At 36.1% G+C, this 6,346-nt stretch overlaps 1 pseudogene; it reads left to right on the forward strand.

Moving 5' to 3' along the window:
* Window positions 1-1,089: 1,089 nt before the first annotated feature.
* Window positions 1,090-2,013, forward strand: LOC126064007 (olfactory receptor 8K5-like; annotated as a pseudogene).
* The last annotated feature ends 4,333 nt before the right edge of the window (window positions 2,014-6,346 follow it).

Consider the following 6,346-nt stretch of genomic DNA (forward strand, 5'->3'; position numbering starts at 1 on the left):
ACTCATAGCAATCCTATAGACAGAGTAAAACTGCCCCACAAGGTTTCCAAGGAGTGCCTGGTAGATTTGAACTGCCCACCTTTTGGTTAACAGAACTCTTATCTGCTATAGCACCAGGGTTTCCTTTCTAAGACTAAAAATCGCACATAAATTCTCAGACAAAAATGAAGCAGACTAAAGGAAAACTTTGATGTTATTTTGTAGATAAAATTAAGTATACTATCTCTGCATTACCAACTCTATGGGTTCTTGAAGTTTAAATAAACTTTAGAATCTTCTACATCCCCAGATTGGGAAATCCACATAAAACACATTATTCATTGACACAACATAGTTTAATTTCTGTTGAATTTCTTTAGAATTTAATCTATGTTTATCAATGAGTAATGTGTTATATATTACATTTTTTGGGATGCAGAAGATTCTAAAGTTTACTTTAACCTCAAAGCCAGATGAAAAGTCCTGGTGGCAGAGTGGTTAACTGGTTAAGTGACAGAAAGGTCAGCAGTTGCTAACAGAAAGATCAGCCACCCTGTGGGAGAAAATGGGCAATCTGCTTTCATAAAGATTACAGCCTTGGCAAACCTATGGAGAGGTTCTACTTCATCCTATAGGGTCGCTAAGAGTTGGAATCAACTCAATGACACACAACAACAACAATATGAAGAAAAAGGACAGTGGTTGTTCAGTGATAGTCTGTGTGGGTAACCCAGTTAGATTTCTGGCCAATGTACCTTATGCATTGCCAGCACTGGTCTGTCAGTGGTAAATTCTTGCAATGTTGCTGAACAGGTTTCAGAGGGGTTCCAGACTAAGACAGACTACAAAAAAATACCTAGGGATCATCCTCTGAAAACCAGCTAGTAAAAATCCTATGGATTACAAGGGTTCAATCTCAAACAGATCATGCTGTTGGTGCAGGACTAAGCACCTTTTTATTTCTTTGCACTTGGGGTCACTGTGAATTCAGCACTAACTCAAAGACGTATAACAACAAAATGTGCGAATTGTTTTTCCATTGTTTCTTCAAATGTTATAATTCGTTTAGAAAATACTACTATTTCTTCCCAGAAGAGGTAACTGGACCAGATGGGCTAACAGAATCTAACAGTGTTCACTGAATTCATTCTAATGGGAGTCACAAGGCACCCTGAGCTACAGCTCCCCTTTTTTGGGGTCTTTCTTATTATCTACATGATAACAGTAGTGGGAAACCTGGGGATGATCATCTTGACCAAGGTGGACTCCCACCTACACACGCCTATGTATTTTTTCATCAGACACCTGGCTTTCATTGATCTTGGTAATTCTACTGTCATTTGCCCCAAGGTGCTGGAAAATTTTGCTGTGGATCAAAGTACCATTTCCTATTATGCATGTGACACACAGATGGCTTTCTTCATTTTGTTCATTGTCAGTGAACTTTTTATGCTGTCAGCCATGGCCTATGACCGCTACGTGGCCATCTGTAACCCTCTGCTGTATAATGTTATCATGTCCCCAAGACGTTGTCATGTGCTCGTGGGTATTCCATACCTCTATAGTACTTTTCAGTCTCTGATGTTCACCATTAAGATTTTCACATTGACCTTCTGTGGCTCTAATGTCATCAGTCATTTCTACTGTGATGATGTCCCCTTGATACCTATGCTCTGCACAAATGCACAAGAGGTACAGTTGTTGGTCATAATGTTTTCAGCATTTAATTTGATATCCTCCCTCCTGGTTGTCCTGCTGTCCTACCTGCTGATTCTGATAGCCATATTTTGAATGTATTCTGCTGAGGGCAGGAAAAAAGCTTTCTCCACATGTGGTTCTCATCTGACAGTGGTGATTGTGTTTTATGGGACTCTATTATTTATGTATATGGAACTCAAATCTGCTCACTTATATGATACTGACACAGTGGCCTCTGTGTTTTACACTTTGGTCATCCCCATGCTTAACCCTTTGATATACAGCTTAAGAAACAAAGAGGTAAAAGATGCATTCCACAGAGTTTTTAAAAACTGATGCCAGCTTTGTATTTAATATTCGGTATTCAACCTTGTTTTAGTAAACAATGTCAAAGGTAATATTATTTGACAATATTTCTTATAGATATAAATGCATTCTCTTTGGTTCCAAAGCAAAGAGTAATTATAAATCCTAGACAAATTTTTTTTTTTTTTTAGATTATACTCAGACAAACCAATCCTATTTTAGATCTCAGATTAGATGTCACCTCCCCAACATTCGTTGCTTCCTGTTCATTGATTACTTATGTGATTTCGTAGACCCTCATACTTCTACAATGATTATATTTATTACACTCTTGATTAATAAAATATGTGTTTCTGTCAGTTTTTCTAAGGATAAGGATCTTCTCAATCTTTTTTCTATTCCATTTTCTAAGCCTAAAGCAACCGTGTAAACAATGCTGGAGACAAAGGGTTTTATCTGTGTTACAATTAACGCATGACGACTTTATTTGTCCTTTCGTTATCGGTCAATTCTGTTGTGAAAATAAATTCTTAACAGTGATGAACTAAAATGTGTAAATTTGACTAGATGATTTTGATTTCTTAGCATTTAATATGATTTATTTCATCCTTAGATGACTAGTGTCTTACATGTTGATTCTCATGGCCATATTCCAGATTACCATATAGTACTTATGGGAAAAAAAAAGAATGGATAATGGAAAGTGAATTAAAACAGAGAGGATGACAATAGGAAGAAGGGAAAACTAGAACTCTGTTGGGAAAGGCTAAAAGATTTATTAAACAGTGTAACTAATGGACAGCATGAAGATGAAAAGTATTATAAGAATGAAGAGAAAATGTTGATACATTTCTAATTCCTATTTTCAATGGATTGGAACACGTTACACTGGTAAAAAAAAAAAAAAGTAAGAACGGCATGTTAAATGGGCACATTACTCTTGGATTAAATTTATTTATTTATTTTTTTATTGCTGAATGCCCACGTATCTTGTTACATGCATTATGTGGAAGAGAGTGCCGTTAATTAACAGAGAAAGTATAAAAGGATTAAACCAAAAAAACCAAACCCATTGCCATCCACTCAATTCTGACTCATAGCCACCTTATAGGACAGAGTAGAATTGCCCCGTAGTTTATAAACAACAGCTGGTGATTAGCAGCCAAAAGCTTATCCACTGCACCACCAGGGCTCCAAAAAGATAGTAGGCAAATTTTACTGAAATACATTATCATACTAAAATAAAGTACATTTTTTACATTATTTTGTGCTTATTCACTAGAAATAAAATTGTATCATTCCAAATTCTTGTTCTCTTCAATGAAACAACAACAACCAAAAGCAAACTTTCTGTATTCAATGGTTTCTTCATCTTAGTCAACTAATTTAAGAGGATAATTACAAGGAAAAATTCTCATCAAGCACTGTAATTTACACAATGCATAGATGAAACTCTTTTTTCATAGATAGTGCCCTAAGAAGATATTTTAAACTGTCAAATAAGAAAATAGTAAACAAACATTTAAATAAATTTTACCATAATGGCATAATACCAACACTTATCTATTAATTTTTATTTTATTTTCGCTGACATTTGGACCAAAAAGAGGAATTAAAACCCAAAATATAATGATACTGGCTTTTATATTTGCCCATGCATTTATCTTTGCTAGTTAGTTTTACTTATTTCTTTGTATCATTTTGAGTTACTGTCTAGTGTTCATTCATTTCATCCCAAAGGACTACCTTCATTTTAAGATAATTTTCTCAGATACGAAATTCTTGGTTGAAAATTTCTTCCTAGCACTTTAAACACATCATCTCACTACCTTTTAACCTCCATGCTTTCTGAGGAGAATAAACTGTTAATCTTAGTGAGATTTATTGTATGTGATCAGTTGCTACTCACTTGCAATATTCAAGAGTCTCTTTTGTCTTTGACTTTGACCGTTTGATTATAATTTGTCTAAACATGAATATCTTTGTGTTTATCGTACTTGATTACTTTAGCTCTTGGTTATGCAGATTCATGTATTTTATCCAAGTTTATAAGTTTTGAGCCATTATTTTTTCAAATGTTTTCCTGTTTCTTTTTCTCTCCTTATCTTCTGGTGCTCCCATTATGTATATGCTGGTACACTTAATAGTTTACTACAGGTCTCTTAGGCCATGTAAATTTTTCTTTATCCATTTTTTTTTTCTGCTCCTCAGGTTGGGCAATCTCAATCAATGTTTCATTTCATTTCAGTTATTACACTTTATACCTCCATTATTTCTCTATCATAATCTTGTTGATATTCTCTATTTGTTGAAGCATAGTTATCCTGGTTCTCTTCAGTTTTTTATCCACAATTTTCTTTAGTTCACTGAACTTATTAAGACAGTTTATTAACAATCTTTGTATAGTAAGTCCAACATATGTTTCCTTAGGGATAGACCAAAAAAACCAACCCATTGTCACTGAGTTGATTCCAACTCATAGAAACCCTATAGGACAGAGTAGAACTACCCTGTAGAGTTTCCAAGGAGTGCCTTATGGATTCGAACTGCCAACCTTTTGGTTAGCAGCCACAGCACTTAACCGCTAAACCGCCAGGGTTTCCTTCCTCAGGGATAGTTTCTGTTAATTTCTTTCTTCCTTTTTTGCCCTATGAATGGGCCATTGTTTGTTTCTTTGCAGGATTCATGATTTTGTTTTGGAAATGAGGCACATTGGATGTTATATTGTGGCAACTCCAGAAACTATAAAACATTGGTGAATATAATTAAAGAATATCTAATTAAATGGAAAGACATCCTGTCTTCATGGAATGGAAACAATATTGTTAAGATGTCTTTTCTACCCAAAGAAATCTGCAGATATGATGTAATCCCTATCAAAATTCCAAGACTTTTTTCAGAAATGGAAAAGAGGAGCCTCAAATTCAAATGAAATTGCAAGGATTCCTCTCTTAGTTTATCTAGTGGTGCTATAACAGAAATGCCACAAGTAGATGGCTTTAACAAAGAGAAATTTATTCTCTCACTGTTTAGGAGGCTACAAGTATGAATTCAGGGTGTCAGCTCCAGGGGAAGACTTTCTATCTCTGTTTGTTCTGGGGGAAGGTACTTGTCATCAGTCTTCCCCTTGTCTAGGAGCTTCTCAACACAGGGGCCCTGGGTCCAAGGGATGCACACTGCTTTTGGCACTAGATTCCTGGCGGTAGAAAGTCCTCCTGTCTCAGTGCTAGCTTCTGTCTTTTACAACTCAGAAGAGATTAACTCAAGATACAACCTAATCTTGTAAATTGAGTCCTGCCTCATTAACATAACTGCCTCTAGTCCTGCCTCATTAACACCAAAGCAGTAGGATTTACAACACATTGCAAAATCACATCAGATGACAAAATGGTGGACTATCACACAACACTGAGAATCATGGACATGACACACATTTTTGGAGGACACAATTCAATCAATAACAGTCCCCAAATAACCAAAACAATCTTAAAAAGTAAAAACAACATAAGAGGACTTGCCTTTCTTGATTTCAAAACTTATACAGTGATCAAAACAGTGTGGTATTAGTTTAAGCATAGACTTATAGGCCAATAAAATAGATTTGAGAATCCAGAAATAAATCCATACATGTATGACCAACTGATTTTTGATAAAATTACCAAATCCATTCAATATGGAGAAAAGAGTCTCTTCAACAAATAGTGATTGGACAACTGATCTCCAAGTGCAAAAGAATGAAGTGGAACCCACACCTCACACCATATAAAAAAATTAATTCAAAATGGGTCAGTGACTTAAATATAAAAATACAACCCTTAGAAGAAAAACATGGGGCTTAAATTTTATGACCTTATTTTTGATGACAGATTCTTAGCTATGATACCAACAGGACAGGAAATAAGAGGAAATAATAGGTTAACAGGATTTCATCAAAAATTTTAAATATTGTGCCATCCTTTGGCATGAATGCAGTGGGGCTGATGGTCGTTTCCTGAGACACAGGAAGCACAGGATGCAGTCCTAAACCCCTGGAGCAATCTCAGTGGAGACCCAGCCAGCGCACACAGGCTACACACCCCTCTGAGATAAAACAATGTTCTTGACACAAGATAAGTGATTTTGCCTATTTTTCCTCACTACTCTCTCTTATCTGTCTGATCCCTTCCCTCCCTGCCCCAGCCAGCTTCATTAACATTCAACTTCCCTGGGCCTGAGATAGAAATGCCCTGATTTTTCTGATCCATTCTCCTGGTCTGGGAGAAGCAGCAAACTAACAAAAGGGGGAAAAATACTTTCCTGACTCCCCTAAACTGGAAGACCAGAGCAGAAGCAGCTCCAGTCCAGGCATAAGAGATCCACAGGC

Source organism: Elephas maximus, chromosome 20, assembly GCF_024166365.1.
Source record: "Elephas maximus indicus isolate mEleMax1 chromosome 20, mEleMax1 primary haplotype, whole genome shotgun sequence".
Taxonomy (NCBI): Eukaryota; Metazoa; Chordata; class Mammalia; order Proboscidea; family Elephantidae; genus Elephas; species Elephas maximus.